General features: G+C 47.6%; 1 pseudogene; it reads left to right on the top strand.

Moving 5' to 3' along the window:
* Window positions 1-9,548: 9,548 nt before the first annotated feature.
* Window positions 9,549-10,244, top strand: LOC125541697 (flowering-promoting factor 1-like protein 5 pseudogene; annotated as a pseudogene).
* Window positions 10,245-10,923: the final 679 nt, after the last annotated feature.

The raw sequence follows: 10,923 nt of genomic DNA, 5'->3' as shown, positions 1-10,923 counted from the left end.
AGTCTGAGCTTTGTTGTTGATCCTGAGCACGACTTGCATATTGTCGGTTTGTCTTTCTTTGCTGAGTGTTGTGGCTTTGTGTTGTACTCCATGTTATAAGCGCTTCATTAGTTTAAAATCGGGCAATGACCTCCTTTCTGAAAGAAGGGTCTCCTCGGACGTAGGAAGCGAAGACCATGATGTATTATACAGACCGCCCACTGGGCCCATGTCCTTGACGCATCCCTCAAGTCCACATTTGTCAACAGCCTTTGTGGCAAATTCTAGGACCCGTGGCGTCGATGTAGCAGCCGGAAGATGCGTTGAGGCCATGTCGGTGGCCTTGGGCAAGGAGAATGGGAAGAGCTTATAGTGGGCATGGCGTGTGGAGAAGCAGGTAGCCGGCAATGACCTAGCAGGTGTGGATTTTGCTCTGTGCAGATGACGGAGCTGTGGTCGAGGAGCAGTAGCAATACTATGATGGTGTAGTGCAATGGAGAGGATGGATGGGGATGAGTCCAAGGAAGCAGTGGTGAAGCCAGCAGGAACCTATTGGGTCATTGCTAATTTTTAGATTATATTCTTCAGTGTACAGTAGATGTACAACAATTTTAGCTTTGTTGGAAAAGGGAATGCCTAGGAGGCGCTCAGGCACACTTAGATGCTATGCAATGACCAAACACCTCACCTAGGGTATAAGCGGAACTCTAGGTAAGTGTCCACTCAAGTGAGAAATCATGCCATATTGCATTGACAAACAAAATTGGCCATCTTCCCTTGAAATAGTTGGTAGTTTACTTACTTATATTATCAAAATCGAGATCGATACACATACAATATCTGAAATACAACCTGGTAGTCAAAATTGTATGTCCATCTAGGTTGCGCCTAGGGCGCTTAAGTACCACCTAGGCGCTAGGCGAAGATCAACTGCCTCGCTTCTGTCTAGCGCTTTTTTCAACCTTGAATGGATCTTCACCTCGCTTCTGTCTAGCGCTTTTTTCAACCTTGAATTTTAGCCGAGTTTTTGGGTTTGTGGGGTCAGTTAACTCCACAGCTTCGTTGTAGAATCGCCACTGCAACGAGGAATGAGGGAGCGGGAGTTTCTCGAGGGCAGTAATCATGTGCTTGACGCATCGCCAGTGCCGCAAGCATTGGAGGAGCGGTGAAGCGAATGGCCTAGCCACGGACTAGTGAATCAAATGTAAGAGAATGTGAAGCACCACACAAGTCACTATCACTGTAAATCTACATGCATCAGACCAAGCCATAGAGTAGTTTCGACTGAAAATTCGGAGCACAAATGTTGTCTGGTTAGAAGTTTGGGCACCAGACTACACTAGCTCGACACGTTGAACGCACTTTAGTCGATAGTAATTGCCCATGTCCTATTTGATAGTATCTTGCGGAGTTTTACATCACCATCTCCCTCTTGCGGCCTCCCCGGTTGATGCATGAATGTTGCCTAAAGTTTGGCCATTCGGTAATATGAGCTACGCCATGTGGCAAAATTGCCATGGTCCCTTTGGTTGTAGAGATGAAGTGGCGCCCTCATTTCTCCACTTAAAGGAAGTGTCTAACCCCTTCGGTCCCACCTTCTCAACGCTGCAAGGTTCCTGATTCGTGGTATGCGGGTTGTCACATGGGGCTATCAGATTCCCAGCTGACGTGATTGAGATTCATGTTGACTCAGCATGGTTTGGGTGACTCTCTTGTGTGGTGCTAGTAGATCATAGGGGATTTGGCAGTGATGTAGTTTGTAATGCATATTGTGTCACCATCGGTGTAGTAACAAAATGCTTCATGCCCGTCTTATTTGTAGAACAGGTCGTGGCCTTATAGAATTGAACGAAGATATAAAGAATTGGTCGTGTCCTGATACAACTGAACGGAGAAAGAGCGACGAGGGGATATTTACGTAAAGTAAATTTGTGCGATTAATGTTGATTTCCAGATTATTAGCAATGAATGTAATTACTGATATTTTGCATATTAGTTGCAATCAATGCAATTGTTGATGCTTCCAATATTAATTGTACTTAATGCAATCAATGATGTTTTCAAATTGTGGTGATGTGATGGATACATCATAGACGGGGCTCGTGACATTGGATATAGTTGGGTTTTTTTTTAATAGTTTGAATTGCTTACCACATGTGTCACGTGGTGAGATATAGTTGGTTTAATGGTTTAGATCATACGGATTCACCAAACTCGTGCTTTTACAAATAGTAGTAGATTAAAATATTTAAATAATTGGGAATTTATTCCCTGATAACCTTTTTATTTTCTGTTTTATTAAATCACTGGATGACGATCCAGCGGCTCCGTTTGAACGGAGGAGGGGCATGGGCGAAGGGCAAGCGCTCATACCATGGGATGGAGATCGAGCGGTCGCATTTGATGCCGAAGAACGCGCAAGCGATGATCAGCAGATCCCGCCCGCGAGCGGCATCGATGCAGAAACAGAGCGCGGCGGTGAGGGAGTGGGGACGGACAGAGTGGAAGCAAACGGGAACACATGTTTGTCGAAGTGCACATGCCGTGAGGTGAGGACGCGTCCAGAGGCGCGATCGAAACACCAGTAGCTTCGGTGGTCGGAGCAGTACCCAAGGAAAATGCACGCGACGGAATGCTGATGGAGTTTGTGACGGGGGGTGGCTGAAGTATTGGGTAGCCTAAACAGACGAAAACAGGAAGGATGGAGTAATTGGGTGCAACTCCAAGGAGGAGTTCGTGCAGCATGGTGGGTGAAGTAGGACGGCAGGGCCGGCGGTTCAGCAGGAAGGTGGAGGTGCTGAGCGCTTCGGCCTAGAAATGAGGCAGCATGGAGGAGTGGAACAACAGAGAGCGAACGCTGTCGTTGTGTGTGCGCAAGATCCGCTCAGCTTTTCTGTTCTCTTGACTGGTGTATGTACAGAAGAGGCGGAGGACACTGCCATGGGAGGTGAGCAGAGAGAGAACAATGGCATTGTCGAACACTCGAACTCATGGCCATTATCAGTTTGCAAGGCAAGAAGGGGCTGCTTGAACCGAGTCTGAACATATGCATAAAACTGAACAATGACAGGCAGTGCTTCATCAAGGATTACAAGAACTGATAACCAGATAGGCTACTGACAGAGAAGTCCAAATATCTAAATGCAACAATTGGAAAGGAAAGAATCAACGACTATGCGATTCCTGAAAGGGCAGCCGTGTGTGTTTGCCAAGACGACACGCACGACAGGAGCGTGGCGAGGACTGGGTGCAGGCGAACTCGAAGCCATAGATCAGAGGACGCCCGGGGTTCCCCATCTACTGGTTCCAGAGATTAGTGGTGACCGCGCCAGCGAACGGAAGCGCAAGGGGTGGTGAGGATGTGCCGGCCACGCGATACAGATCACCCTTGGAATCACTATGGAGAACCACCGTCCAGGTGCGGAGGTCCTTTACTGAAAAATCAAACTTATCAAATTCTACTGAAACTGTATTTTCACGACACAGTTGACCGAGAGAAAGTAGATTTTTGATAAGCGATGGGGTAAGAAGGACACTACGGAGCCCTAGAGGAGTGATGGAGGTGGCGAGGGAACCGGTGCCGACGTCCGTGATGGGTAAATGAGCACCGTCCCCGATGATGACGGAGGCGTGAGTGGAGGAAGGACGGATAGAAGAGAGTGTAGCAGGGTTTGACGCCATGTGCGCAGCAGCACCCGAGTCGAGATACTAGTCGACGGTGCTACCGGACGACGAGGGGCCGAAGGTAGCGCTTTGTAGAGCGGCTTGGAGCGATGCCATGTCACAGGTTTGCTGCGGCTGCTGAGGCGGAGGCGGTGAAGGGGCGTAGCCATAGGGAGGCGACACACCTCCAGGGGCGCCGTACCCATAAACTGGTGGAGCAGCATGCGGGGACGACATGGCCATCATGGCTTACCGATGACGGGTGCGAGGACGTGGACCGAGCAGGCCGGCACCATGAGCACGCAAAGCGATAGGGCAGCCCTAGACAAGCCAGGTCCTGGAGTTCGCACCCGGTGCAGGCGCAGGGTAGCTCGAGGGAGGCCATGGTGGTTGCGGGCTAGCGGAGCTTGAGGCCCCTTCGTTGCTGATTTCGCGCTTCTTCCCGCGCCCGTGCCCACGTCCAGCACCAGAGGAGTTGGGATCGATGATAGGAACAAGAGGGCTCGGCACGGCACGACGCGTGGTGATGACGGCATTTGCGCCCTGGTGACACGTCGCCTGCTCAGCGCGAAGCTCTTCCAGCAGCACAAACGACCATGTCAGCAGGAAGGAGAGAAGAGAATCGCGGGACGTGATGTGCGGGAGGGCCGCATGGTACTGGTAGTTCAAACCGCACAGCAGATGGAAGACATGTCGCGTTTCGGTGACCGGTTGGCCCAGATCGCGAAGTTGGTCGATGTAGACCTTGAGCTTGGTGCAGTACTACATGATGGACAGGTCCCCTTGCATGAGGGCGTGGTACCCCACGTCTATGTAGATGGACGGGAGAGTTGGTTGGCCTGGAAGATGGCATCAACGGCGGCCCAGAGCTCGGCAGCGGTGTCCTCAGGCTCCATAACTGCATTGAGGAGTTGTGGTGAGAAGGTGGTGGAGAGCCAGTGGACGACGGCGTGATCTGCCATCACCAAGTCGGTGTCGTTGGAGTGACGAAGGGCGTCGGCAGCGACGTGATTGTGGACCTCAAACATGTCGAGCGCGGTGTCGAAGTGGCGATGCCATTGGGTGTAGTTGTTGGCGGCAAGATCAAGAACCATCGGGACAAGGCGACGGATATCAATGTCTGGAGAACAGAGGGAGGGGTGGGCTGGGCAACCGCCTCTGGAACAGCAGGAGCGATGCAGAGCGCGGTAGGAGACACTAGTAGAAAACAGGGCTATGGTCACGGGGCAATATTCACATTAGTCCCGGTTCAGTCACGAACCGGGACTAATGTGAGCATTGGTCCCGGTTCATGCGGCTAAGGCATTAGTCCCGGTTCACTCGGACCCTTTAGTCCCGGTTTAAGACATGAACCGGGACTAAAGGGTGCGATGACCATTAGTCCCGGTTCGTGCCTCAAACCGGGACTAAAGATTACACCTTTAGTCCCGGTTTGACGCACTTTGACGCACGAACCGGGACTAATGACGTACTAAAGGTCCCATTTTCAAACTCTAACACACAGACACCCCCCCCCTTGGATCGCCTTTTCAGTTTTAAAAAAAATAAAAGAAAATGATGGAAATGTCAAAAAAATAAAAGAAAATAAGTTTCCCATGTGATATGTGGTCTAATTGTTGGGAAAATTTGCAAATGTGAATTTTGACTTTATTTGCAAAATCTCTCTGAAATTTGTAAAAATGGACATAACTTTTGCATACTAACTCAGATGAAAAAGTTTTTTATATGAAAAATCATCTACTCGAAAAGTTACATCCGAATTTGCAAAATCCTCAAAAACCTAATAGAAAAAAAGTTACGGAGTTTTTAAGATCTAGAGTGGAAAAAATCGAAAAATATTCAAACAGTGGGCAAAATGTGGTCAAACAATGGTCAAACCAATTATTCTAGAATATTAGTGTTACTAAATATTTATTTTTGTTATTTCAATTTTGGTCAAACTGTGGTCAAACAATGGTATAACTAATTATTCAAGAAATATTAGTGTTACTAAATAATTATTGTTTTTTAAAACAATAGTTTCAAAATAAAACTATGAAATGTGTCACTTCATGCTCAAGCAAAATTCCTGAAGGTTAATAGGATTGACATCTCAGTATTGTCAGGAAAACAACAAGTGCAGACTTGGAGCGAGGGAGAATAGAACCTGGAAGTTAAGCGTGCTCAGGCTGGGGGAGTGGGAGGATGGGTGACCGTTCGGGAAGTTAGATGATTTGGAATGATGAGGGATGATTATAGAATAAATTGAGAAGTGGTGAGGGGTGGTGATTACAGACTAGAGGTTAAAACAATTCAGACTAGAGGACTAAAGGCCCTTATGAACCGGGACTGAAGGCCCTTTTTCTACTAGTGAGAGGCCATGGGGCGGGGCAAGGGACCATCAGCAGGCTCGATAGCAGCGATAAGGACGGCCTCGTCCCCGTTGAGAGAGGGAGGAGGGGTGTGGATGGGGTTGGAATCCATGGAAGCGGTAGGGGGATCATGCACGAAAGGGTTGAGTAACTCCTCTACGTCTGATACCATGTAAAGGAGATTAAGGATTCAACACACTTTACATTAGGTCAAAGGGTGGGTATATATATAGTTACAAAACCACAGCCATGGCTAGATCGTGTGCCACTACCTCTATCATTACGCCCACTACAGGCACTAACACGGACAGGCCATGAGCACAACCGCTTACAGTGACCACAGTGTCAACACACGCGCACAGAGAGACTATGTCTGCTGAAGTCACGATGGGAAGTATCACATACTGATTATCGTACATATGATACTGCTAGTGTATGATACTATCTTTATAATGCATTAGCATATCTTAGCATCATAATGACATCATTTATTGTCATGCATTACACATACTAATATATTATTTAATATAACTAGCACAAATGTCCATGCGTTGCATCGGTAGAAACAAATCCTTTTGGCCACCATCGCCGATGGTGGTCACGCGAGTTGTCCACTTATTTACGATGAACATGGTCCATCCCGAGGCAATCAACATGGTACTCACACTTGCATGCCCCTATTCCGCCTCCATGTCGAAGATGTTTCCTAGGGGAGACTTTAACACATCGACCTTCTTCTTGTCAATCGACGTCCCTTCGTCGGGCATAAGTGTGTCCAATGAGTTGCATTGCATCATTTTAGAGGGCATTTTTTATTACGAAATCATATCATGGTGGTCACCACTTAGAAAACTACCGTGACAAACCCTGTTGCGCAATAAGTATCTAGGCCAAAAAGCTGTGTCACAGGCCTATCGGAAACCTGATGATTCACACTTTTGGGCTTGTCTAATGGCATTAAAGTAACATCTTTTTCCGTTTTGGATCCTTCGCAATAAAAGACAGGTCGGAGATTCGTTTTGGGAAGATAACTGGTTAGGCAATGCCAGCATGCGGGAACAATATCCATCTTTGTACTGCATTGTTCGCGATAAGAATGATACTCTTGCGCAGGTGATCAATTATTTCCCACCCGATATTTCTTTCATCTGGTTTTAATTGGCCCCCTTCTTATGTCATGGCAAAATCTGCTATCCCTATTGGTTTCGATTAACCTGACACAGGGGCGGTATGTTTTTCGCTGGAACCTCACTATATCTGGGTCTTTCACAGTCGACTATATGTACCACGCGCTCATGCAGTTAGAGGTCCAAGTGGATAATAACATGAAAATTTGGAAGTCCAAGATTCCACTGAAAGTTAAAATTTTCATGTGGTATCTTCGGAGGGGAGTTGTGCTAACGAAAAACAACCTCGCCCATCACAAACTGGCAAGGAAGTAAGAAGTGTGGTTTTTGTACTCACGACGAGACAATCAAACACCTCTTTTTTTCAGTGCAAGTTCGCACGCTCTATATGCACTAGTAGAAAAAGGGTAAAATGTTGAGCTCATTAGTCCCGGTTTGTATTTGAGCCGACACTAATGTGACCAATAGTGCCGGTTCCAACGGCTAGGCGGGCGGCACTCATTAGTACCGGTTCATGGCGAACCTTTAGTACCGTTTCGTGCCACGAACCGGTACTAAAGAGGTGGTGGCCTTTAGTACGGGTTGGTGGCTCCAACCGGTACTAAAGACCCCCCCCCCTTTAGTACCGTTTGGAGCCACCAACCGGTATTAAAGATTGTGCGTTGCCACCCGCAGTGCACAATGTTTAGTCTCACCTCGCTAGTTGAGAGGAGCTCACACCGGTTTATAAGCCACACCACGGCTACCGTGTCGAGCTCCTCTCTAAGTAGGTCTTTGTGGGCCTATTGCAAGTCTTCTGCCTTGTGGGGCCTACTGGGCCATATGGGCCTGCATCCTGGCCCAACTAGAGGTTGGGTTTCTAGTCGTATGTAGGCCGTGCCGGCCCAGTAGGCGGGCTGTTTTTGCTTTATTTAAAAAAATAAAAAAATCCTGGGACTAAACGTCCCCCAGACCACGGCGCGCCTCGTGTCACGTGGTGGGCCTTTGGTCCCGGTTCGTGTTGAACCGAGACTAAAGGGGGGACCTTTAGTCCCCAACATTTAGTGCCGGTTCCAGAATCGGTACTAAAGGTCCTTACGAACCGGTACTAAAAGTCGTTTTTCTACTAGTGATGGTCAGTCATCCAAATAGTGTCCTATTTGTATCCGCCCATAAGTGTTGCCAATATTTTTCGTCATTGGTTGGACGATATTCCAAATAGGTTCAAACCACTAATAAGGATGGGAGCGTGTGCCTTATTATGGTCGTTGTGGCTATGTAGAAATGATGATTTTCAATGGCAACAACTTTGCTCCTTTACAGGTAATATTCCGTTGTATACAATGGCTTCGTATGTGCTCTATGCTACACCGAATGGAATACCAACCATTATTCAAGGTCGTGTGTATGCAACTGGAACGAGTGGCCAGGGAGGTTTTCATCCAACAGGGGTGGCAGCATAATCTCCTGATCGGTCTACCACGTCCTTAGACACATGCATAGTGTTGGTCTTTTACGACTTTATTGGTGCCAATATTTTTTTTCTTTCTTGTGTCAGATTGTCCGTGATTGCCGGTGTGAATCCTAATCATGCAGATGCCGGATGTTACTCATTATGTTTTGTATCTACTTGATGCTACATTTTGAGTTAATAAAAGCGCCCTTTATCAAAAAAGAAAACTACCGTGACACACCCTGGTCATGAGCTTCTGATTTTTATTGGTGGTAGGTGGTAGTTAATAAATGAAAAGGCTGCAATTACACTGTTGTATGATTATTCACTGCCATAATACAATACATCACAGGAAAAATGGCACGCTGCAAATCAAAGCTTCGTGTGTGTGTGTGTGATCGGCAACACATCACAGGATGTACCATAGGCCAAGGCCTATGCGGCCAATCAAAGCTTCGTGTGTGTGTGTGTGTGATCGGCAACTTTTTTTTAAAACTGGAACAAACATAGATCTACTTTTAAATCTTATCCGTCAATCTATATGCTTAACATAAAATCAACGGGTATAAACAGGTGACGTATGGAGTATTAGGCAAAGAAAAGATAAAGATATGGTAACATATTATAATTATCAATCATCTCTTTTTCTCATTTAATTAAGTGTCACCTTATTAAAAATGCCTTGATACGTAGGAGTATGATACTAGCGGAAAAAACTAGACACTTGAACAATTGAAAATGAAAGGCGGAATCCGTGGTGCAATGTCCATGTCAAGGGACGGCAAGTGGCCCAGATCTTTGTCGTACGTGCGCGCCCACCTGAGCGCAGGGCTGGCTGGCAGCCACTCGTTCGATATCTGGGCCGCTGGCGTCGCTGTCGCACGTCGAGGCGACGGGGACGGATTTGGCATACAGCGTCCCCGGATTAGGCATGCGGCATCCCCCAACAGGTGCACGCTCCAATTGGAAACGACGTCCAGGCCCAGACGCGCGGCCAAGTTGCAGCGGCGCCTTCACATGTGCACAGCGCCCTCGACCGTCCATGTCGCCGGACAGATAGCACAGAACATTATTGGCCCCGCGCCTACATATTCAAGCACGCAGTAGCAGAAAAACAGCCAGCGCGGTAGGTAGATCATTCAAATCGATGGCGGCTGGAGGTGTGTGGGTGTTCCGGAAGGACGGGGTGATGGAGCTGGAGCGGCAGGAGAGCTCGTCGGCGTCGGGCCGGAGCGGCAAGGCGCTGGTGTACGTGCCGGCGAACGAGACGATGCGATCGCTGGAGGCGCTGGAGCGGCGGCTGGGGTCGCTGGGCTGGGAGCGCTACTACGAGAACCGAGACCTCGTGCAGCTCCACCGGCGCGACGGCGGCGTCGACCTCATCGCCCTCCCGCGAGACTTTGCGAGGTTCCGCTCCACCCACATGTACGACGTCGTCGTCAAGAACAGGCACCACTTCAAGGTCGTCGACATCGTCTGAACCATTCATGCAAGATGCTTCTACGTACCTAGCTACTTTCCCCCGGCAGGCGCTAGTCTGTTATGCAAATAAGCGCACGTACAAAATGGTGTGCGTACGTGTTGTGTGTGAGTGATCGATGTACTAACAGTTTATGCCTTATACTGTGTGATGTCAGATGATGCTTTTGTACGTCTCCGAATTTCTCCTGTTAGCTGGTGTCAGCTTTTTTTATCTGATTGAGTCTCGGTTGTGTTTGTTACTTTTGTTGGCATGGTCATACGTGGTTGTCAACTAAAAGCAACCTGTTTCGAATTTTCCGTATGAGCATGCATGGCCACAAGTAACTGTACGTGGCCAGGCTGCATCCACACAACAATAGTGCATGCAGCTGCAAATGGCTGAAACCAAGCAAGGGATGCGTCCGGTTGTTCGCGTCATTTTTAGGCATTTTTTTTAAAGAAAGATGACCCCGGCCTCTGCATCTCGAAGATGCATTCGGCCATTTTATTAATTATTCATGAGGACCTTATAAAGTAATACATCAATATGTTTAAATTTGTTATCTTGACAACATTTATCGCTACTCCAATCCACATGATAAAAAGGTGCATAAATGCTGAGCTGGATAACCAGACCTCTGACCACTTCAAGGTCGTGGACCTATAGGCATGCATGATGCATCTATAGGTACTTACTTTCCCCGGTCAAGCTTGCAACAATAAGCGCGTTTGTATAGTGGTGTGCGAGTGTTGGAGCCACAATTTATGTATTGTACTCTATGATGCCTTTGTGCTACTACTCCGTTTCTAAAGTAGCTAGTACTCCCTCCGTTTTATAATATAAAAGCGTTTTTTATATTAGTGTAATGTAAATAACGCTTTTATATTATGAGACTAGTGTAAAAAATGC

The sequence above is a fragment of the Triticum urartu genome, chromosome 2A, assembly GCF_056163025.1.
Source record: "Triticum urartu cultivar PI428250 chromosome 2A, HENAU_Tu73, whole genome shotgun sequence".
Lineage (NCBI taxonomy): Eukaryota > Viridiplantae > Streptophyta > Magnoliopsida > Poales > Poaceae > Triticum > Triticum urartu.
The sequence above is the reverse complement of the archived record's forward strand: the minus strand, read 5'-3'. Positions and strand labels throughout refer to the sequence as shown.